Source organism: Cryptomeria japonica, chromosome 3 (genome assembly GCF_030272615.1).
Source record: "Cryptomeria japonica chromosome 3, Sugi_1.0, whole genome shotgun sequence".
NCBI classification, from domain to species: domain Eukaryota; kingdom Viridiplantae; phylum Streptophyta; class Pinopsida; order Cupressales; family Cupressaceae; genus Cryptomeria; species Cryptomeria japonica.
Window position 1 is genome coordinate 692,940,039 of NC_081407.1, and position 25,640 is coordinate 692,965,678.

General features: G+C 34.3%; 2 long non-coding RNA genes and 1 pseudogene across 3 annotated transcripts; 1 reads left to right on the forward strand and 2 right to left on the reverse strand.

The window, feature by feature from the left end:
- Positions 1–3,984: 3,984 nt before the first annotated feature.
- LOC131078324 (uncharacterized) lies at positions 3,985–4,882 on the reverse strand. Its single transcript, XR_009371878.1, has 2 exons — positions 4,705–4,882; positions 3,985–4,548 (listed from the first exon to the last, which is right to left on the reverse strand). It is a non-coding gene; the product is annotated as an uncharacterized LOC131078324 (long non-coding RNA).
- A 14,629-nt stretch (positions 4,883–19,511) lies between these two features.
- On the reverse strand, positions 19,512–20,656 carry LOC131078350 (uncharacterized). 2 transcript variants are annotated; one of them, XR_009113767.2, is made up of 2 exons: positions 20,581–20,656; positions 19,512–20,470 (listed from the first exon to the last, which is right to left on the reverse strand). It is a non-coding gene; the product is annotated as an uncharacterized LOC131078350 (long non-coding RNA). The 2 variants fall into 2 exon arrangements; XR_009113768.2 differs by having other exon boundaries at positions 20,544–20,639.
- Positions 20,657–22,038: 1,382 nt separating this feature from the next.
- On the forward strand, positions 22,039–24,380 carry LOC131874323 (galactan beta-1,4-galactosyltransferase GALS1-like; annotated as a pseudogene).
- Positions 24,381–25,640: the final 1,260 nt, after the last annotated feature.

Sequence of the window (25,640 nt, forward strand, 5' to 3'; positions counted from 1 at the left end):
TCAAGTCTTGTGTGACTACACACACTCTTGCATACATGTGTGGGCTACTACTAGGCTTTAGGGGTTTGAAAGGCCCACTTGACCAATTCAATACAAAAACCCTTGGAGGGGTGTTCTCACAACACCTTAACACAAATGAAACAATATTTCATGGTTTAGATAGTCTGGAGCATCAATTTTGATTCACTTGCCCACAAATAGACCTAATTGCTATTAGGCCTCCATTTGAAGGAATCGGGTGATAACTTTTGACACCCTGAGGATATAGGCAAACAAAGTATATTTTCAGACACCCTTTTGGGAGTTCTTAAAAATATCTCATTTTTAGGTTCCATACCAACTTGCAGATATTCCAACCTATACTGCACTAACAGGCCTAATAGGGCTATTAGGCCTATTTGACTGGACACCTTCCACAAACTTGTTTGGTTCTCCTAATAGGTGATCACCACTGACCATGAAATGTTATGTCAACCTCCAAAGTACTCTTCTACCACATTCAAACCCCTTTCCAGTGCTCTACCACTCACTTCTCACGCACTGCACTCATTAAACCGACCTGTCACATAGAGATGTCGAACCTAGGGTTAGTTCTCCATCCTCTTCGCCCTGTTGTGTCCTCTTAATGGCTTCTAAAAATGACATATAATATAGTGGCCTATCATCTCCTATAATGGTAGAGTGTTCAATTAAGGATTGATAGGCCAAAATCCATTATTACAGTCAAACCCTAGGGGTTTGAGGGTTTTAGGCTACCCAGTAGAGATTTACTTGTAGAATGGGGCAAAAATAACTTCAATACTTCACACCAAATGAAAAAAAAAGGGTAAAACAATCTATATTCAAGATCTATGTGATGGCCATTCTTTCCAATCCACCTTCAATATGCAATCAATAGAAAATTAGACGATTTCCTGAGTTTCCAACAGTTTTGATGCTTCTATTTCCTTTTCCAATCAACAAACTTACATCTTTCAGTGTTTGGAGTCCTTAAATGTTTCTCCCCAAATGACCACAACCTCCTCCAACTATTTTTCAAACTGAACTGACTGTTGGAGAATCAAAACTTACAAAAAGTGCAAAATTGTCATGACAACAAATTGACAATATGACAATATTTGCATTATTCAACCAACTTAGACTGCTTACTATCATAGTCCCCCAAAAATGATTACATTTGATTCTAAAACATAAGAAATGACTCAAATAGACCTTTGGCCACTTGATCCCTCAATTTAGACCATTGTGACCCTTATTTACTCAATTTGCCCTACAAGACCCTAGGTGACAATTTGACCCAAACATGGACAAACTTGTCACACTCTTAGGACATTGAAATACAAAAAGAACCCATAGGGTCTTATTACATTTATTCTAGGCTAATATAATATCATCTTGTCCTTGGTTCATTCCTTCATAGGTGGTGCTCCTGCACCAACTTTAAATACCCTTTCCTACATCTTAAGACTTCTTCTACAAAACATTTAAAAAATACCTTATTTATACACAACATCTCCTCCAAACGACATGACAATATTTGAACACACATCACTAGACCATATACGCTATTGAACATTTGCAACTTTCATCAATCGTTGTTCAACATAATACTAGACTATGTCCAGATCACAATCGAACAAACAAGTTTGACATCAATGACAACATAATAATAACTCAGGTTTCCAACAAAGTGAAGCTCCCACTTGCTTGCAAATTTTGGTATCGTTTCTATCAATGCCTTTAACAAAAACTTGCAAAAATGTAGATTTAATCTTATAGTATCCACGAGAACCTATAAAATAGAGAAAGATGTGCAACGAGTAGTTTTTATCATGAAAATAAAGATAACAACATCTAGAAGTTGAGATTATTGTTTATGATCGTGATAAAGAGAAGGAGAGAGTAGGGTTAGACAACTTCTACTTGTATAGAATGTGAGAAACATTATGTCATGTGATGTTGATATTGTGTAATAATGTTTTGTTTGGACAAGATTACAAGTCTATAATTGTAACATGATAAATATCTTTGAGCTTGCAATGGAGTTTTACTTATAGGATAAATAAGAGCCTTGAATTAGGTACATCAAGGATGTAATTAATTGAAAGAGAGGGAAAAATAATATACGAAATGTAAAATTAAGCTTAGTACCATGTAACAATCAACTAAGATGTCAAGTAGTAGTTGTGATAAGAACATGAGCTAGAGATAAACATAAAGCTATGATGTTACCCCTAGTATGAGCAAATAATTTTTTTGATGTGATCCAAACAACCAGTAACATTTATATACATACGTATGGTACTAGGTTAGGCATATTCCTACAATGTGACATCCAAAAGAATGAGCAGACAATAGTCAAGATCAAGTAATAAGTACTTAATAATGTTAACATAGGTCTTGGTGTATAATTACATATGTAGACATTAATTGAAATATAAGAAATGCATAATATTTCTCAATATAATAAAATGTTTCATAACATGTAATGCTAGCAATAAGGATAATGTGCCTTAAATCTAAAAGGACAACTCTAAAAGGATGATAATTTAATGTGGGTACATATAGGGGAAGAATAATAAATAATAAATATAACATCTAATGATATTGTAATGAAGGCATAATACAGCCAGATGGAGGTTCCCATATGCATTGAGCCATTTTTGAAGCACTTATTGGAAGCATTTATACAACTCTTGATTTACTTCAAGGATGATGGTAATTTAGTAGATATTGTTGTCGTTGCAAGGTGTAAGCAACCTAGATTCAAGATATAAGTCACAAATTCTCCATAGTGACATGTAATCATCTCTCTTAAAAACTAGCTTTGCATTTTTTCTCCATAGGAGACTAATCACTTCATTTTTTGCTTCCTCACTACTTTATCTTTCTACACTAGCATCAAGAATCCATCAATTTAGGGCTTCTAGTAGATTATACAAGTTCTGTGTGAGTACTTCCTTGTATATATATTTTTTGTTACTTCTTATTTCTATTTTATCCATAAAATCATGTTAGAGCATCTTTCATCATAAAATAGGCTAAGAATTTCAACATGAGCTATTGCAAAATTTTCAAAGGATGTTTATGTCCATTGTTAATGATGCCATAATATTTTTGGAACAAAGAGCCTACACATGTCAAAATTTATGAAGTTCCCACATTTGTGTCAAGTACTAGCTAATTTTCTAACTATTTGCTCCACTTGGATCTATGTCAACTGATCTACTAGAATGAATCTCTACATACACGTGTTCATAGATAGATGAAGATTGGAAGCTAATTGTTAGTACATTAAAAATCGAGTGCATAAATTAGCTAAAGTTATTAGGCTTCTTAGGTCAATAGAACCTTGAGATAAATCCTTTGTTTCAAAACCAAGCTCCCTAATAAACTAGGATTGATGATATATTTTTCCCCAAAATGTTGAAAGTCAAGAAACCTAAGAATTAATGCATGCCATGTGTTTCCATTAAACTTAAACCTCAGAAAATAAATGTCAAATATTAGACTTAAAAGTAAAGAATGTCAAATATGCTTGGGATTTTATTAATTTGTGTTTCCATACCGATTCTATTAAAGTTTTTCAACCTATATTAAATCTTATCTTAAGGCCCATCTCTCGAATGTCACCCAAGAGAATTTTTGGATGACTTTTCATAGGGATTTATTAATTTTTTAAGACTGCAGGTAGAAAATTATAAGTTTAATTAAATAAATAGTCTAATTTTGCCAAGTCAATTGGGTTGTCCTATACGATATCAAAGTATGATTTAAAATGAAGGGCCTAATAGTCCATTAAGGATAAACTTTTAGATTTAATTTTAAGATTGATTAGAGATCAATCATGTAGCTACTATATTTGCTACAACTACTAATAAAGATAAAATCTCTCTCTAAAATGACAACCATACATTATCCTGCATCGTTTTATTATATTGAGATGACCATCGTTTGATTCACCAAAACAAATTGTTCACCACATTGCCCTGAAACTGAAACTGATCTAAATTGCAAAACAATTTCATTATTACATAATGACCTGCATATTCTCTATAACTACACTACCCATCTAAAATTATTAGATCAGATCTTTAATTAAAAACCTAAAATAAAATAATTAAAATTCCATGTCAGTCATTCTTCCTAAGATCCATTTCAAAGCTTGAGAAGGTCTGTTATGCATGTAGTTACATGTTCTCAACCCTTCTCAACAAACCCATTTTGATAATATCCTTGCAATAGAAATGTGCGCTTTGAGGCATCCTGTCAAACAGTTCAGGTGCTTTATCTATGCTTCTGCATTTTGCATATATTCTACAATCAAGGAAACTCCGTTACTGTTTGGTGGCTCTGTCAAACAGTTCAGGTGCCTTGTCTATGCTTACACATTTTGCGTACATGTCTGCCAGAGCAGTTGCAGCTACAGTGTCTGCATAATTCCTTCATCACCCATTGTTAGATGGATGCCCATAACCTATTCCAAAGCTCCCATTTTCGCTTAGGTTATGCGGATGCTGGTAGAGGTTGCGAACTCTGGCTTTAAACCTGCCAATCACATTTGGTTAAAAATCTCTGAATTATTTTCAACAAATGTATTTTGTGCATATACTGTGATTATAGCATTCCATGAGATGACATATTTTTGAGGTATAATCTGATCAAAACTTGCCTATGCTTCCACATTTTTGCGTTCATGTTTACCAGAGCAGTTCAATCTGTGACCATTACGCTTCGCTGGATGTCCATACCCTGTTCTAAAGCTCCCATTTTGGCACAGGCCGGGAGTGCAGGTGAGAATGAAAACTATTTGCGTGGGAAACATGCATAAAGAGATCCTACAGGCGGGAGAAGCAGTTTCAAAAAAGCTTTTGAATATTGATGCCAGCGCGCGGGAATAGAGTTTCAGAATTTTGAATTGACCAAATGGGTACAGCGTGAGATTTTAATTTACGGCGTAGAGTTAAAAGACAGGGAGAAAGGTTGAGTTAGATGGGGCCCACATGGACCAGACACCTAACCAGTCAATGCTTAGAGTGTGTTGGTTAAGCCCAGCCTATTGAAATCATAGGTTTGCATTGGTTAAGCCCAGCCTATTGAAACCATAGGTTTGCATCATGAAGCAAACTGTTTGACAAAATTACTTATAGTGAAAAATTTGGGTTAAAACTGATAGGGCTTTTATAGTGGTATTAGAGCTAGTGGTCTTGTTAGTTTGTTGGGATGTTTAGAAATTTGTTTTTTAGTTGTGAAGCATGGCAGTGCAAGGTAGAAAATGACTGGCAAATATACGTTTGGATATAAGTAGCAAACTAAGTTATCAATCTCAACCAAGGGATGTTTTCATCACTCTAAAAGAAGAAGAAGAATGTTTGATTGTTGTAGAGTAGTAACCCTTTGTGTTGTTGCAAGCAACTCTAATTCACCATTTCTTTGCTATAGTCAAGAAAGAACATGTTGATAATGTTATTGCAACTATGCAAATCATTATAGTTTTGACTATTAATGAGAGTGATGATGTGCCACAATCACTTTTTTCTATTCTATCAACTAACAGGAAGAAGGGTGATCATGGAATCCTATGAGTTAAAAATAATTTAGCTGAAAAGGTGAATATAAGTTGAAGCCTTTGTTGGATAATGAGGAGTAGGTGGATGAAGAGGAGTTTATAGCAGAAAAATTTGATGAAGAGTGCCATGAAACATGAGGAATATGTGATATAGCCTTAAGATGATTCATTTGACATGCATGCAGCTACTATGGATGACATTGTGCATAAAGGAAAAGATAAAGCAACAACTTTCAATTCTAGTTTGGATTCATTCAATGATGATTTTAGATTAATAACTTGATGATTCTAGGGGGGGAATCATTGTGACGACTTCACTAATATATTTCTAAATGAAGTGCATGGAGAAAATAAATATGATGGTGTCTTCAAATCAGCTATCGATGATGATCCCTTATCTCATTCTAGTGATGATAACTCATGTGGATTTTGGTTTGACTTCCAAACCAAGCCCATGGAAAGAGATGTTTATGATGATATCAATACTAGTGAGTTGGAGAGTGACTTGTTTAGAGAGACAACCACTCTTGAGGATCATAGTGAGCATATTTTCTTTGAACAAAACAATCAACTCTTAAGCACTTGGGCTCTGGCTGTGTTGGCACCTAAGTACGAAGTATTAGGAATTATGTGTTGTACACCTTGCATAATGTTTAATTTATTATTATATGTTGTGCACCTAGGGGGACTTGGAAGTACATGCATCACTAGGAGTGAACATTACTAGGACCACTTTATGTGTTTTATGAAACATTGGGAAATATATTTAATGTGAGGTATCACATTGGAAAATTCTATTTAATTTAATATTGGGGAAATATTAATTAAGTGAAAACTTAGTACCCAATATTAAATGAGGGGTTAATGGTTTTGTAACCTCATGGTTTTAGTCACATAGTTTTATGTATTACCACTTCACGGTTTTGTGTGAGCTTGTTTCTATAAAGGCAAACACAAGGGTAGTTGTTTAAGACTGGCTAGTTGGGGTATTGAGTCGTATTTTGAGGAGTGCATATGTGAAGCATGGCATGAGATTTGTGATTCATGCTTGGATACATGGAGGGTGCAATAGAGAGGCTTGATGTTTCAAAGGTGTTCATGGAGACTTTGAAGATGAATTGTAATGCTTATTTTTGAATAATACATAGAGTATGGATGCTTTTAGATGCTATATTTTTCCAAGGGAATATTTTATATCACTATTTGATGGTATCATGTATATTCTCTTGCATATGGATTCTAAATATTTTTCTTGCATAGATTTCTCTTTTGGGCTATTTGAAAATTGTCATTATATGGTTGCAAGTTTCCTTTCATTTGGTATCAGATCCATGGTTGTGGTCATATAAACCTTTTTAGAGTAAATTTATGGTTAAGTTTGAATTTAGGGCTTGCATGAAAAATTGAAGACATGGAAAGATATGAGGGTTTTGTGTAGGTTATTTTATTGCAGATATGAGGGTTTTGGGTTTATTGTTATAATGGGTTGGCTGCAGATCTAGGGTTTGAGAAATGTTGGGTCAAAAGGAATTCTTGGATGTTCTTTCAAATGAGGGTTTCGTGGGGGAAGTTTTGCATATGACCCCATGGAACAAAATGGACCGCACCATTGGATCCAGGATGGTTGAAAACGAAAAAATGACATTAAATTTACCCTATTTTTTAAAGTTGAGAAAAAAACCAATAAATTTGCCCCCAACCATAGTTGTACGACTGTACATACCAAGCCAAGAGCAAAAAGGTACAAGTATGAAATATAAAAATAAAAATAAAAAAATCAGCAGCCTTTTATAATGTACCTACAAAAAATAGATTAAAGTTTTTGAATCGATTCGTTTTAAAAACATTATAACTTGCAAAAAGAAAATTTAAATAAAAATATATTAGATTTGTGGGGATTCCGCTCCTACCCCTATACCCCAATCCTTGACATGAAGTATGACATTGTTTGTAGACAATACTCATCATCCCTTGTCAATAGTACTCTTTGTTGCACGCATAAGCCCATAAACCACCTCATTAAAAAAATTAAACCGACTTCAAAAAAATTTAACAAGTTTGATTAAATCATATTTGATTTGGTGTTGGGTCTACTCCCAACCCCCAAATATTTTTTTAAAATTTGAGATTCAAAAAATATAAATTGGATTTAAAAACCTATCAGGTCTGCTAGGAATTCCTTTCCACTTGAACAACACCTACAATGCATTGCTTGGGCCCTTTTATCACACCACTATCATTGGTCAACCATTTGGGGGCCACTGACCTACTACTCCTATAGGCCAAATTGGTATTTTATTCAAATGAGTGTAATTGTTTCCTAGGGTGTCAATTTTTTTACTTCTTATACACATCGAAAATCGTCAAGTATTAAGCAATGGTACAAGTTTGGTCTCATGATTTTTTTGTTTTGATAATTTTCTGGGGCCTCGAAGCTAGATGTTCTTTGTTTCACAATTTTAAGTATAAATTTTGCATACATGGTCAGTTTTTCAATTTCAAATAGGTGTTAGAGAGCATGAGTAGTGTACTTCATAGTAGTGCTATGATATATATAGTTTGATGAGCAAAGAGAGATAGGTACTTGTTTAATCACTTATAGATGCCTAATATTTGGGGTGTGATTATGTGAGCATCCAAATGAGAGAAGAGATAAAATCTTGAGGGAATACATGCTTTATGTGATATTTATGATGGTACAACTGATTATCAAATTTGGTGCTTCCTTATATAGTTTTATAGATGTTTTTTAGAGTTGGACTTTGATAATGTTGATAGAACATGATTGGACATGGTTTGAGACTTGGAGTGTTGTATGGGTGATAGTTGAGTGCAAGTAGAATATTGGTGATGATTATGGTGTCATGACTATAAAGGTACACTTTTGCATTGACATAAAATAATCAAGTTTGTGGTGGTTTGGTGGTATTTTGGTTTAATGTTAGGAGGTTGTTTCTTATCTTCTTGATGCTTGATTGGTTCCTTGACTATGGTACTTGAATGTGGACATGTTTGGAAAATTAAATCTCTAAGGTTGATTTGGTGTTTGAGTCATGTGGTCTATAGGATTATTCTCCTTGATATCTTAGTTTGCAGGTTATTAATGTGATGATGAGTTGCATGTTTCAATGTTTGGATCTATGAGTTATACAATTATATGGGTTGGTTGCCTATTGATTGCAATGGGGTGACTTGATTGTGGACTATCTATATCCACCAGGCCAATTTATTGTCAATGTAGACTTTGTTAGTTGGCCTTGTCTATGGTCATTTGTACATTTTCTTTGAGATGAGAGGATAAATGTTGCTTATAGTACTTAAATAGTCAATTTTGGGACTTGTAACATGATGGTTTGAATTGATGTCAATATCTTGGTTACACATTGTGGTAGGAACTTTTGACAATGATGGGTTTGCAGTGGAGGATTGATTTTTGATGGTTTGTTGGCAGTTGTATCTTCTTGTCTTGGATATATTGGCTTCACTTGGTGTATTGACATTTCAATTGTGTGTGTGTGTGTGGAATTGGATGATCTTTAATATATGGTTATTACGATGCCATGCGTGACCTGTATCATGGTTCAGTGGGAGTTATTAACAGTGATGTGGATTCACCATCTGATGGTGGATGATCTTCATCAATGTTTGCAAATATTTTGGAGGATATCTTAGATCTTGTTGTTGTAGAAGGGCTCTTTCACATTTGTAGGCTCACTATAAAAAAGATGGTTATCTTCATAAGATTAGAGATGTTGAAATTTTGGATCCATGGAGGACTCATGGAGTCTTTGGTTGAGGTGTTGTTTATGCTTTGTTATTTGAAATGTTATCCTTGTTTGGTATGATATTTTATATTATTGAAAGGAAACTTGCAGCCACATAATGACAATTTCCATATAACCCAAAAGAGAAATCTATGCAAACAAGTGTTTAGAATCCATATGTAAAAGAATAGACAACATAACCATCCAAGATGGCACAAGATATGCCCAATATAACAACTATTCACCATACCTTACATGCTCATGATTTGAAAAAACAATTCTTGGTGTTTGTTGAAAATGAAGTGCAAGTTTTTATGTAGTCAAGATGGCACATGTAGATATTTGGAGAACTTTATTCAAAAACTCACCAAGAGGTTATAGTGAGTAAATTATTCCCTTTTATAATTTGCACACGATGAAGAGCAGAATGGAGGAAGTAAAATCAGCCTTCTTGCATATGATCCATGATAAATATGTAGCTAACAAGATTGCATATGAGACTTTATTTTTACACAAGGAAACAAAGGCTAAGGTTGATAAGCTTACTATTGAGAGATTAGAATGACTAAGTAATCCTTGAAGAAGACTCAAACAACTCTACAAGAAATAGAAAATTAGCTTGTTGTGTAAGAGAATAGAGATAGGTTCAAGGAGATCAGATAGGTGATGAAAGAACTTGATTGAATTACATTGTCCCAAATAAAAGAAAAAAATAGAAGTTTGGATTAGCAGGAGGATTGATTTCAATCTTGGGATGAGGATAATTTTTATTTGGTTGATAATACATTGTTTGAGATGGATGTTGATATGCCATTTGATAATCTAGTCTTCACGTTGGATGATGAAGCTTTTTCCGATTTCAATGATGTGATTGGAGTTGATCATAGGATTTGGGACCTATGTGCAAGAAATTTCCACCAATGAGATGCTAGGTCAAGATTGGATTTGTGGAAAAAATATAGAGTTGGTACCATTGTCCACTTTCTAATCAACCCCCATGGATTTTTTATTCTTTGCACACAGATGAATTGGTATGCATTTCCAGAGCAATAGTGGCACATGTTTGGTGGTTTGGGTTAATTCATAGAGGTGATCTAGTCTCAAGGGAAGAGTCTTCAGGGATTTACATGCTCACATCTCCTTTTTTTCAAAGGGATTTCATATTTATTACCACTACCCTTTCTTTTCCATGTTGTTTATGGTAACTTCAATCTACAAGAAAATAGATTCTAAGTTCTTTCACACTTTAGGCCAACTGGTTGTTGGATATCTTCCAGGTATAGTTCTTGATTAATCTCCACTTCCACTTGGATGTGTGATGGTTACTACAGTCATTTATTTTTGTTAGTATGTATATCTCCAAATGATGCTTTGATGATTGTGATGTGTTGGGTGTGTTGGAGTATCTGAAGTTACCTCTTTGACACTTGGAGATTAAGCATGATGATGTGCTATTAGTTTGTGATCGTAGAGATATTCCTAGAATTATTGATTTCAAAGTTTGTTTTGTTGTCATCTTATTTACTTGCCACTTGTTGGTGATTGATTTGTTTCAATTTTTGGATATCCTGAGGGGATATATTAAGATTTATGTTTTCTAGTTAAGTAGATTATCTTTCTTGTTGCCCAAGATTGTTTGGTGATTGGATGGTAGAAGTGGATCCTACTATTATGTTTAAATAGGAGATGTTTCATGGTATATATTTCAACCATTTTAGATATGTCAGTTTGGGTTTTGATGATCATTACTTTTTGGGGTTCCAAGAGAGGACAATGCGGTTTGGGTGGGATGGTTTTACAATTATGATCAAAGTGACACAACTTCAACATGGTGGTTATTTTCTAAGATTGAATTGGGACCCTAGGATCACATTGGTTTGTAGTACAACTTAATATGGTGTTTTTGGTATTGTGATGACATTATTTGAGGACAAGTAATCTTTGGGAAGGGAGGACTGTAATGCCCAATTTTTGGGTTCTCTTACATTATAGTTGACATAGAAAAAGCTATATGAGGAGGGTGTTCCAAGGGAGGTGACTTCAAAAGAGGAGGAGATGAATCTTTTGCTTGACCAATTACAAAAGATGGAATCCCAATCAACTCCCATTTCAAATCAACACACAAAAGAAGTCATCAAGTTCAAAATTCCAAGCTTTAAACAAGGTGAGCCTTTTGAGTCTCCTAAATTCAATATCTCAAGTTTTAGAGGTACATTCCAATTAAAAGAGCATGTGCTTGAGAAAAATAATTCCATTTTTCATCAAGATCAACCCTCCCCAAAGCCTACAATTCTTCAAGAAACCCAACAAACTCCCCAAGTTTCTGTGTTAAGTTAGCCTTTTTGTCCCCTTGTTATTCACCTTCATATAGGTGGACCTATCGTTTACTATGAGAGATGGTTTAGTGAGAAAACAAAAGAGGTTTATGAGGTAGAAGAAGATCCTTTTGTTGTTAATACACTTGTGCATGAGGTTCAAAATGAAAACTTAGACCTGTAGCAAGAGAATGATAATCATATACAATTGGGATGAAAGGATAAAAAGCAATTAATATGTGTTGAGAATGAGATACTCTCTATTTTTTTTAATGATCTTTCATTGTTTTTTAAAAATATTGAAGAGGACATGCCCATTCTAACACCAATGAAAATTTTTGAACAAAAGGAAGATATAAGTTACTTTGACAAGGTGTTGGTCTACCAAGAGAAAAATAAGGACAACCTTGTTTGAAGGGTGAAGAGGTTAGTATGCATGAGAATATTGGTTAAGTTGAACAAAATGATAACTAAGAACCCATTTTTAAAGACATGCTCTCTAGTATCAAAGAGGATTTTTGCTCACAACATGATGACAAGTCAACATCTCCTAAATTAGAAATTCATAAACAACATGACCAAATGGAGAAAGCAACCATGTTTTCATTTGAGTCATGAATCAACTCATTTCAATCAACAAAGTGAGGTTGAAGAAGAAATCCATTGTAAAGAGACTAGCAAGAGGAGCTTTAAGTTTTTATTTCAAAGGGATGTCCTATCTGGCATCTAGCTAGTATGGAGGTTAGTAAAAAACCACTAGTCATGCTTGCACCCAAGTTTGAGTTTTCAATAGAAGATGAAGTTGATCATAAAGTTACAACTAAATAAGAATAAGTGCATCTTGCTTATCCAACTAAAAGCAATTGTGTGCATGCACATTATGGAGAAATAAGTAAGTTTATCTATGCCCTCCAAGAAGTTTTTCAACTACTTGTTGGATTTCTATATGTCCTTCATCTCTTCTTGGTTATTGTTAGAACATAATGTTAAGATCGATAGTATATAACCAAATGATTTTATACTTTTCTACATTAAAAAATGTGCTCCTTTTAACAGACCAAATTTCATTGGTAAGAAAAGGATGCAAATTTGGCTCATAGAATAAAAGTAGTCTTCCTCAATAAGTCATATGATTTGGACTAGTTGTACCCTTTCATAATAAGTCCCATCTCTTAACATTTTTTCCTCTTCATGATGATAAAAGCATAAAAAAAATTACCACTAAGTTGATTGGTCCTTTACTCCTTTGTTTTATTTTTGCAATGGTGTAGTGACTTTGACATTTTGCATTTGGAATCTTATATATTTCACACACAGTCTGATACATTTTCTTTCATTCCTTACTCCTCTTGAATTTTCATTTCATAATTTACTTGGGTCTATGTGGTAATGGATAACTCATAGTTTTTTCATGTATATACATGGGGAGTCAAGAGAAGTAGGTAACAATATCTATTTACTTCTTGTGTGATGAAGTGCGTCCTTTGATACTTGCACACATCTGCATAAAAGACTCTAAAACTCATTGCATATTAGCCTTGTGAGTAGAAGAAACTATTGTTTGCATCGAGAATAATGAGCAGGTTTCTGAGCAATTGGACTTCAATCCTAACAACTTTATTTTCAATTTCATCTCAAAGACAACTAAGAGTACCAAGAGTAAAATATTTGGAGCTTAACAGTTTAACTGAACTAAAATATCTTCCTACAGATACTAATTTAGGCATAGATAGGTGGCGTAGTTAGCAAAAATGGAGGATCAAATAAGCGAGCCATCTTTATCAGCTATTGGAGTTTTTTTTTTTTTTTTTGCAGTGACATCGGTACCCTCTCCAACGCTACATACTACATCCAGATTTGGGTGTCTAACTTTATATTGTACAACGATATTGTCTAAGTGCTTATAGTACCATTTTATTGGCACTCACTATTTATTTTGTAGTCAATATCCCTTGCTATTGGTGGTTGATATTGGAAGTTTGTATTGATTATTGACCTAAATATCGTGTCTGCATGGTTAGATTGTGTGTGGCTAAGTGTTTGATCAAGAGGCTAGGATTTTAACTTTTTTCCTTGCCTTGTCATTGAGTTCGTGCATCATCAACATTCGATGGAGGCTCATGTCTATCATTTAGCAACAATATACATATTGCAATTTTGTGGTTGTGTTACGATTAAGATTGGAGCGATATTTCACCTTCCTTCATCAATTCTATTACAAGCAACAATATATATTTTCCCACCACACTTCTACAAACAAGCCATATACTTGAGGTCTCTTTGTCATTTTAATTGGCATCTTATTATTATTATGGGAATATCTCAAACTACATTTTTGATAGGGTAATTTTTGGTATCCATTGTCATTATCGTATAATTTGTCTACATATGACATTTCCCATCTACTTTCAATATTTTAAAAAATACAATAAATAAAAGGAAGTCTTCATATATATTTAAGACCCATGGAATGAATTTTGAATCTTCAATCAACTAACTTTACTTTAATGTGCCACATGCCCTTCAAGTGGCCTTCCCAAAGTACCTGTTATTATTTATATTAGTCCTTTAAGTGCATCACAAAAAGTCACATATGAACTAGTAGGAATAAAGGAAGGAACGTCATGAATTATCTTAACTTATTTTTTTAGTATTTGATGAAGGATATGAATTATATTAATATTGAGGATATTCCTACTTGTACTATATTTGATGTACGAATGATTTACTATCAAATTATCACAATGATCATTTATAGATAGAGGATAAAATATTTACCTACGAAATATAAAGGCTATTAAATATGCATACATAAATTTAAAAATTTCTCATTAGCATCCTTTTTTGGAGATCCAAGTGATTTGTTATTCTATTCTATATTTGATCCATTTTTTTTCAATCATACTATTTATAATGGGTGACTATCGCCCTTATAAACTGTCTGGGGAGCAAACCTAGAAAGGATAGCTCACCCGTTGCCTAATTTTTTATGGATCATTACTATATGTAGTAGCATGTCTATTTTTGTATTTTAAACAAGACAACAAATTATTTCTCATGAAAATATATGTTGATCTCCTTTCTACCAATCATTGGACTATATTTTTATAAGGAATATTATATGATCTTTGGAAAATGACAAAAAAAAAATATTATGTTCTTTCTTTGCACCAAAAATGAAGTTGATTACTATGTTACTAACTATATTGTTTCTTCTATGGTGAGGTTATGCCTTCAAAACATATGGTGCAAGTGCTATTACATGGATGCTGCAATACTTTAATAAGAAGACTATCTTCTATGTGTCTTTGAATCAAATGGACAAAATATGAATGTAGCTCTTAAAGAATCAATATGGCCTTGAAGATTTATGGAAGAGTTCCATTTGGATACATATGAAAGTACCATATTACTTGAAGTTACTTTACTCTTTCTAGAGAATATCATTTCTAAAGATCAAAATGAACATTGAAGATCATGGGCACCTCACTCAAGTGAAGGCATTCTATAATAAAGACACCTTGAAGATCATGGGCACCTCACTCAAGTGAAAGCATTCTATAATAAAGGCACCTTGAAGATCATGGGCACCTCACTCAAATGAAAGCATTCTATAATAAAGGCACCTTGAAGATCATGGGCACCTCACTCAAGTGAAATCATTCTATAATAAAGACACTTTGAAGATCATGAGTACATACTATATATTATAATTTTAGCCATCACTTTGAAATCCTCTATGCAGTGGTTGGCTTTGAGGTGATGCCATTAAGGGGGAGTGTACATGACACCACCTAGTGGCTAAATCCTAGATTTAAGACCTTTAGGCATTATATGCTCCAAATTCAAATAATGCTTGGCCTTAGGTGATGCCATTGAGGGGGAGTGTGCATGTCAATGACACCACCTAGTGGCTAAATCCTTTATTTTTTAAGTCCTACGGGCACAGTATCGTAAGACCTACAGGCAGATTTTTTTTTAAGTCCTACGGGCACAATATCGTAAGACCTATGAGCAGATTTTTTTAAAGTCCTATGGGCACAGTATCGTAAGATCTACGGGCAGATTTTTAAGTCCTACGGGTATATTGTAAATTCTTCTCCTTGTAAAACTTCCACTTGTAAAAGCATTGTATTAAGACCTACGGGCACTATGTAATGAACCTAGGGAGAGGCTAATTTGAGGGGACCGTGGCTCCAATATAATTTTTAAGACCTCACAGCATCATTTTTAAAACACTGGGATTATAAATTATGACAAGATGACTTTCATGTAGTCCAGAATGCATGATCTTCATGTTGGCATATATTTGTGTCCCTATTTATTACTGTCAAAGAAGACCTACGTTACTAGGGTGCTTCATTTTTTCTTCTATGAAAATTGACATGTGATCCCCTATTAATATTAAGGGGGAGTGTTAGAACATAATGTTATTAGGGATCACATCTTTATAACATTTATATATAATGTTCTAATATAAGGTTATAAAACCGTATATATTATATGCTTTATAAGCATATCCCATTTAAAATAATTATAATCTAATAACTATTAGATTATTAATTATTTATGAGTGGGGGTTATTGAAAAGGTGTGACTAGTTAAGTCACCCTTCCTCCTATATTTAAGGAGGTTCTCTCTCATTTGAGAGGTGTGAGAATTTGGAGCTTTATGGTGAGTTGTATCACTATGCATATGAGGTATTATTGGCCATGTGGAAGTATTGGAGGAGTGTCCCTAGGTTCATGTCTATTTTATGATAGACTATATTTGTAAGTGTTTTAATTAAATGACACTTTATGGGGTTTTTTACCCGAAAGGGTTTTCCCATGTATATCTTGTGTAATGTGTAAATTTATGCATGTATGATTCTCATTTCATTTATTTTATATCTTGTTCTAACAGTTATCCATAGCCACGTGAAGAATTGCATACTAATGAGAAGGGAATCTACTTTAGATAACCAATTAATGGTTCCATCTAAGAAAAAATCATTTCTCTTGGTCTAGATTAGGTTAGTTTTTTCATTCAAATAAGTGTTGTAACACATTGTTTAAGTTTTTTTCCTGCAAATATTGAGGCACATTTATTTTAGTCTTTTGGTTAGTTGTAGTAGTAGTAGTTTGTTTCTTATTGTTTTGAGTGGTACTAACAATAATGTTTAAGTTTGAGTTTGATTTGGTTTTAGGTTGTGATGACTCTTTAGCTCAATGGATAGGATAAGGTAGTTGGTCTTAAGACTTTTAGCAAACAAAATGTTAGCAAAAGTCATCAAAAGTGTTCACCTATTTAAATATTAACCTAAATAGGCTAGAATGGTTAGTCATGTTGTTTTAATCTTGCCTTTGTATCTTCAAAATTTGGTGAAAAATATTTCAAATAGGGCAAGAAGGGTGTAAATGATTTATCACATTCATATTAATTGACATATAGTGCTTCATATTTAAAAGACTCTTATTTTATTACATTTTAGCTTTTCCTCTTCCATGTGCATACATTTTTAGAAGTAATTTGTTGTGAAAGAAGTTGAGTTTTGACTTGACTAGGTTGATGTCTTTAGGTTTTGTCATGCTTCAAGTTTGTTCACATCTCTTCCTTGAATATCATGGTGGCCAAGGGTATGAAAAGATAGTTAATAAAGGTTTTTGTTGATTGAGCACCCACAAAATTCAATTGGTGGCTTAAGGAGGATACATGTAGCATGGGCTTCCTTTGGTCCATCTCCCCACACATTGAAGGGTTTGGTCCATGAAAATCTAAAGCTCACAATGCATTCATTTTGTGAAGGATGAAGTTAAAAATGGTTCCACAACTTCTAGAAGTTACCATTCTTCTTCCACACATGGTCATGCAAGATTAGGCATGTGGGGGTTTGCATTTGTCATAGAAACTTTACATGAGGCTTTTTATAATGAACATTATGTGCATTTTTCCAATGTTTGTTTCCAAGATCATCTCTTTTATTATGATCACTATTTTGTGTGCACATTTAGGCTTTGGGGGAAGGGTATATCGCTCCATAAAATCTCAAAGAGTCATTAAATTTCCTATGTATTGCACTTATCATTCCTTATTGGATCTTGTATTTAAAGTATAAATGACCTTGTTTTCATAAGTTGTTTCTGAAGTTTTGAAACCAATTTCGTGCATCACTTAGTAGCCTTAGGTTTCATTTCAAGCTATTTATTTCCCCTTTTCTCAGCAAAGTCAGTAGGTAAGTGAAGTTAGGTTAAGTACTAAAAGGAACTAGCCTTCTTGAGAGATTAAATCCAACCTGCACGCAACCCACAAGGCTTGGAGTGTTTCCATGTTTCACTGGATAGCTAAATGGATTATTTAGCAAGGTGCAATCCATGTGATAGAACTTACAAGCCTTGTAGTATTTTCTTGTCAAATTTTCAAACTTTTCCTTCACTTTTGACTTGGCGTTCATTGAGTTGCAACTTGGATTCTTGACATTTGATTTCTCCTTGGCATGTGTGAAGAGGTACCCCCAATCCTTCATACTTGATAGTCTCCCAACATGAGGAAAGTGAAATGCCTAATCCTTGACCTCTAATAACTCTTGCCACACATTAGGACCAACATGAGGAAAGTGAAATAGTCTCCCAACATGAGGAAAGTGAAATGCCTAATCCTTGACCTCTAATAACTCTTGCCACACATTAGGAAGAAGCGATGATTCCTACCCTCCAACAAAACTCTACTATCTGTCAAGCAAAAACTCTAGTCCCTTCTCTCTAACAACCCTTTGTTAGATATCAAGCGGCAAGCTCAATTTCCAAACTCTAACATCGCCCTAATTGAACAATTCTTTATCTAATTTTTTAAAAAGTGACATGATGATTTTTTGCACGTCCCATCATGAAATGTAGATACATAGACATGACACAATTTTTTTGACAAATGCCCCAATTATTTTTGCCCTCAAGAGAGACATGTGAATTGTTGAGAATTGTTGAGACATGTGAATTGTTTGACAAAATACCTCAAATAAATGTGCTCCCTTAGACATGTGAATTGTTGAGAATTGTTGAGACATGTGAATTGTTTGACAAAATACCTCAAATAAATGTGCTCCCTTGCAGTGCATTAGTGGTTGATGTAAGGAATTATTATAGATTCAAATGAAGAGAATTTTCTAAAAGATCAATCCTTATTTGTTGAATGTGTTAACTATTAGAGTAGTGAATAATGAAGTCTTACTAAAGTTAAAGGAAAACAAGCATGTAGGCAACACAATTTATAAAGAAAGGGTTTTATATCTCCTTATCTTTAATATTTTAAAATAAAACTTGTAATATTACTTTCTATGGTGCCAAAAGTACTATAACTAGCGGTTGGACCTGAAAAAAGTCCAATTTGTACTGCCGATAGCAATTAGATATTAGATTAGATAGCTCTCTTGGTTACCTGAAAAAGGTCCAATTTGTACTGCCGATAGCAATTACATATTAGATTAGATAGCTCTCTTGGTTACCTGATGATTAAATTTGTAGCTATGTCATTATGCAAACGATCTGTTATTTTATTCTGATGACAAATGCCCGGAATCACCCCTTAAACTGCTGTTGATGATCCAAACAGTACAATCCTGTGGCTCTCCATTGCTGAGATATTTATTTAAATGTAATAAGAAAAGTTTGATTATCTGTTGTCTACAAAAGTATATTGCATTCCCTTCAAACTTACATAAACATTAGGACTTGCATTCACTTCAAACTTACATAAACATTAGGACTTTGAAATTTGTTAAAAGATATCAGGAAGAAACAAATTTAACCTACACTATTATTTTGTTATATACGAGGACATAGATCACATCACAAGACAATACAAATTTTTATGCTAAGCATCCTGTAATATTCTGAAAAACAAATTCTGTGATTTATATCTAAGATGACATAAATTCAGTTAGCTTTCGATCCAAAATAAGTTTGCGTAGCAGTCATACCCAGAACAAATATCGGCAGCAGAAGAGAGACAATATACTAAGGCCTTGAGGAATACTCTTCTTTGAACTGTCTGATACACAAATCCAACACAAATCCAACAGTTGTCCATGGAATTCGGTGTTCCGAATCTTCCAAACTGAAGGGGAACCCTTTAAATTCTTGAAAGTGTCCCTTATGCAAAATCCCTACAGTGCAGCAAACTTTTGAGAAGCTCCCACGTGATGTACAATAGGATCCAAAGAATATATATTACCAATCATTTTGTGGAAAATCCTATAAAAAGAATAAATTCCATAAACCAATGAGAGAAAATGCAAAATCAGACTTCTTATTTCCTGCCCCTTTTTCTCTGCTCGCTAGCATTTGCGTGTTCCACATCTCTAGAAGCTGAAGCTTCTGCTGTATTTTGCCAGATAGGTTTCTCTTCATCCTCAACTTGCTCTCTTCAGATTACGTGTAGCTGGTTTCATATCTATATTTGAATCCACATCGCTAGAAGTTGAAGCTTCTGCTGTATTTTGCCAGATAGGTTTCTCTTCATCCTCAACTTGCTCTCTTCGGATTACGTGTAGCTGGTTTCATATCTATATTTGGGTCTCCAACCTCTTCTGAGCGCCTGTTACCAACCATCATCTTTAGCCATTCTACAAGGTTAACCTGGACCATACGCAGTACAACTTACTAATAATAACACAAGAGTCTATCCCAAAACAACTTTGAAAGTATAAAACAAACTATAGAATCCATGCCAAAGAACTTCAGTTGAACTCACCTCATCTGCTGGCCGCGTAAAGAATTTTAGATTTATGTTTAATCAAGCTCATTACTTGTCAAATTTATTTTGTCCATGTATTTCAAATTTTCTTCCTGTTATACCAAACAAGCTGGTGCTTATATTTATCCAATTAATTTCACAAAATTATTATTAAGTGAAAATTACCTTAGCATATGGTTCTTGGATTTGAGTACCACAATACCTTTAATAAGGACATCCATCAAAGCATAAATAATAGAAGAATTTTATCAGATGTTGTAGTTGCAGCTGCCCTGATATGCATGTACACAAAATGTGGAAGCATTATTCACCAATAAAGATAATATGCAAATAGTTGCCCTTAAAACTTCCTCTAGGCTAGATGCCAGAAGAATTTCCGTGAGCTGGTCTACAATTGCTGCTCTCAACAGTGCGGATTCAGCTTCTGTTTTATCTTTTAAAGTTAAAAAAAGCACAGCAACTTCTACAAAAATGATAAAATGAACCAATGATTATATATTTCTAATTCTATGCATGTTATTTTGATATAACTTATGTTAAGCAAATTGATAGAGAATGATTGTCATCATAAATATATGTGCAGATTTAAGGAGTGATTTTGGTTTAAAGTGAATGATAGTACAAGACAAATCAAAGACCAAAGACAAGTTTCTAAAGAGTGTCTGGAGTGATTATTGTCAACTAATGGTTATTCCCGAAGTATGGCTGAGGAGCCCCATAGAATTGTGGATCATTTTTCAGAATATTGTGCACAATAAACTTGTCTCTTATTACCAATAAAGATAATATGCAGATAGTTGCCCTTAAAACTTCCTCTAGGCTAGATGCCAGAAGAATTTCCGTGAGCTGGTCTAAAACTGCTGCTCTCAACAGTGCGGATTCAGCTTCTGTTTTATCTTTTAAATCTGACACTTTTTGATCTCATCTGAAGTGCATAAGATACAAATAGCCTGCTCAAATTCAACCTCTTGTTCCAGTGCTTGACAATTGATATTGTTATTTGAGTTTCCTGATTGGCAGACACTAATATTATCTGGAAAATCTAATTTTCTTCTTGCATAGTTTCCCAACTGCTTCACATTTATAATATCTGAACGCCTTACAGATTTCGACAAATGATAATCAAAGCATCTGTCACTAGTAAATGAAGGTACTTTATCATCATTGGTAAGTTGTCCTCCAAAATTAGGCGTGAGTATTTTATCTGCTTCAATGAATCAAATGCTTCTGATCTACATTGATCCAACCATTGTCTGGTAACATGTTCAATCGTAGGTTCAATTTGATCTTTCTGTTAAAAAGTTCTTAACAACTCAGACAGGGGAAAAAAGCGCGATTTTGGAGTCCCAAGTGCCTTGAAATACCAGTCTGTGATGACATGTATGAGGCGTGAGAATTTGTTTTTCTAGATTCTCATACTTGAAAAGGGAAAAATCTTTCATATTCTAGACTCAATCCTGGAATCACACAGCTGTGGGTGCTTACTCAGGTGCATAATTTTCTATCTAAAGATCCCATTTTTATAGCTTTTTTTTCTGTTATGATTTCGGGGATTGTAGATTAAAACTGAAATTTTGAATTCTTGGTCGGAAAGAGAATTCCAAGATAAATTATTTTTCCCAGAGTTTTTAACTTTGAGAAATCTGTACAGGATTTGGTGATGGGTTCGGAGAAAGAGAAAGAAAAGGATAGAGTAGTGGTTTGGGGATTTGGATTTAATGGTATGCAGACCAAAATTCTCATGGTGACAATTCTGGCCATGGGAATCATGCTCATTGCTAGCCAGAACATTTCATTTTGGGAATTCAGCAATGGGTTCTGCAAGAACTTAGCAGACAAATTTCTGCTCAAAGAATCGAACTTGCATAACACCATTAACAGCATTGCAAGCATATCTGAATCCGAAGAGGAGGAAAAAGAAGAGAGAACTGACAAGCGGGTGTTTCGACCTTATGGCAATGGAGCATACTTGTTTATCCAGATGGGTGCTTACAGAGGTGGAGAAACTACTTTTGCTGTAATTGGGCTGGTATCTAAGCCTCTTCATGTTTTTGGGAAGCCTGGATTTGAATGTGAATGGATCCCCAGGAATTCGACCCTGGGACCTGTGAAAGGCAAAATTCATAAGATCCTACCTGATTGGGGCTATGGCAGAGTTTATACTGTGGTTGTCCTCAACTCTTTCATCACCATAGTGTTTACCCTATTTTTATCAATCATGAGTTTAACAATATTTCTAATTTGATCTATTTATCTATTTACTAAATGATAAAATCATACGTCTAAAATTAAATATATTATTATAAATTTTCGTGCAGCTATGAATTTAAAATTAAATACCCTTTTCTTTGATATTGGATTGAAGCACCAAACTACAAACATTCAGACAAGTCACAGCTGACAAATCAGCAGCAACACACAAGTCATATTATAAAATATTTGAACTTTTATTACATACCCTCACAATAACCCAAAATATATTCCTAATACTTTTCTAGTAGAGCATGTTCGAGGGAGCCATATAAAACTAAAGTGTGAAAGATACGTGTACCAGATCATGTTGCAGTATTGTTTGAATGGTCAAAGGTATATAAAGCTGAGGCATTTCCTTATAAAATATCATCAACTCTCAGTACATAATGAAATAATATGTGATTATAGAATGGATATTTTATGCTTAAAGAATTCTAAGAAGACAGTAAGTACACAGGAATCAACAAAGAAGGTGATGAAAAGCATTGGTAACAATCTCAAGAAAAAGAAGTATGTATTCTAATGGAAGGAGCTAATAACCTTGACCAGCTATGGAGGTATTCTAATGCAGAAAAAGCACAGTGACTAACAGCAGGGAGACAGAGAGACTGCAACATTCAAGGCGCATGTGTAGTAATATACAATATGTCATATATACAACATGCCAATATAGTATCATATTCTTCCTTAGTTTATATATAGAGTATCCATGATTTATGGATTTATAGATAGCAAAAAGAAACTTGAACTGTAAAACAAACTTATTAACTCTGAGTAAACAGACTAAACCATCCTTCTCAGGCAAACAAACTTATACTAATTGACGCTATGTCCTCAAAATTTGTCATTACAGCTAAGGAAAGCTACGAAAAGTTCTGGATCCATGGATTGAGGCAGGGCGTGTGACATTGCAGGACATCAAAGATCAAGAACAGTTTGATGGGTATTATCATAACCAGTTCTTGATTGTTAATGATTGTTAATGATTGTTTGCACAGGTACAAATTCATGGCTAAATGGACTTTTTCCTTCGATGTGGATGAGTTTCTGTATGTTCCGGGTGGCTCGAGTATTGATTCTGTTGTTCAAAGATTCTCCAATTTCGCCCAGTTCACCATTGAGCAGTACCCCATGTCCAACAGATTGTGCTTGGAGCTTGAAAACTCTGAGAATTATTCCAGGTAAAAGCTCGAATCTTTGAGAAAATTTTGGTATTTTACAATCTATGAATTCTATGTGTTTCTAATTGGGAATTTGGATTTTTGATGTGCAGTGAATGGGGATTTGAGAAACTGCATACTTTCGATCTCTTCTAATGCCCTTCTTCACATCTCTGAAAACCCTTGCGGAAATAAATCAAAACAAGTTACAGCTAAGGAAAGATATATTTTAAGCCAGACACGTAACCATAGAAGGCCAAAGTGAATTAAAAAATCGTTACAGCGCACCCAATTATTATGCACAAAACCTACTTTACTTATACTGGCATCTTAAGCATGGGCGTACAACTACTTCTTTCGTTTGGAAATTAACATAATAAAAATCTTGCAGTTCACGCGTGAAGTAAAAGGGCATCTTTTGATTACAGGCAATCTTTTGAATTAAATTTGTGGAAAAATTGAATTGCAAAAAAAGAATTGACAGAGAGAATTAGAATTGCCTGGCACTTGTGCTCCCCAACTGCTCTCCTGTTAACTGAATTGAATTGAATTGTTTCAAAGAGATTTAATAAGTTGGAGATTTGAACTGCGACCAAAGCGAAACATGATAAAAAGGCGATCAGAACATGCGTTACACTCGGTGATCTCAAATACAAATCCGTACCATCCGCAGAGCAAGATGCACAAAACTGTTCCCGAAAACAAACTCAACATTCCTAAAAATACACCACACTATTCTTCGCTCGACAAAAGAAAACAGAGTACCTGAAAAAGGAAATTAAAAGTAAATCGATTCCTAACCTCTCTTGTTGGAAGCGAATTGCGCAAACGAAAACAGCAATGCAGTGATGCGAACAAAATATGCTTCTGGTTCAATGGGTTAAGCTCTCGTCGTTCACGCAATAAATGATGGGGAGCCGAATCCAAATGTTTCAAGCGGCCGCTGCCAGCAATACGACTCGGGGTGAAAACACAACCCCCATGCACGCAGCCACACCAATTTACACCATAGGTGGAATGTAAACCCTAACCAGACCTTGCATGAGCTGTCGCAGCCTGTCGGGAAAAAATTTGGCGGCAAGCGGAATTTCACGTTTCGCGGCGTGAGACAATTCCGGTGGGGGTCCAACCCCACAAGGAATTGCCTATCGGCAAATTAAGGAGTCGTCCATTGCAAGATACTTGGGACAATCAAAATCCTTAACACATAAAGTTGGCAACCATGAAATTTTTGGACAAAGACGTATATTTTATAATTAGTGGTTTTTGGGAATATATCTCTCAAAAGAACTCATTTGTTGACATGCTTATTAAAAACCATTTGTTGTGTTAAAAAAATGGATATCTATAGGAGTTTCTTTCTAAAATGCCCATCCAAAGGAAATCGCATGGAACGTTAAGGAACCATCTTCCTTTAGAATGAATAACTATATTGCTACTTGCAAAGGTGTGTTGAGAGATTATTTTTTTGTTGCTATCAAAATCATTGATAAGATAAGTTACAACATGAAGGAGTTTAACTTTCAAGATAGTATTAAGTCCCTTATGAAACTTAAAACATAGAAATATGTTTAAGATAGTATTAAGTCCCTTATGAAACTTAAACATAGAAATATGTTTAAGTTAAGAGGCTTTTGATGTTCCAAAGGTGGAGATGCGTACTTTTTATTTTTATGATTTTGTATCCTGTGGTAGTTTGTTATAGTTTTTTTGGAAGCAAAACATATAAAATATCTTGATTGGTTGTAAGCGTAAGGATTGCACATGGTATTTCCAAAGGTGTCAAGCAGGCCTGGAATTTGATGGTCACCCCTGCCTATCATATGATTTTTTTATGACGGTTTAGTCA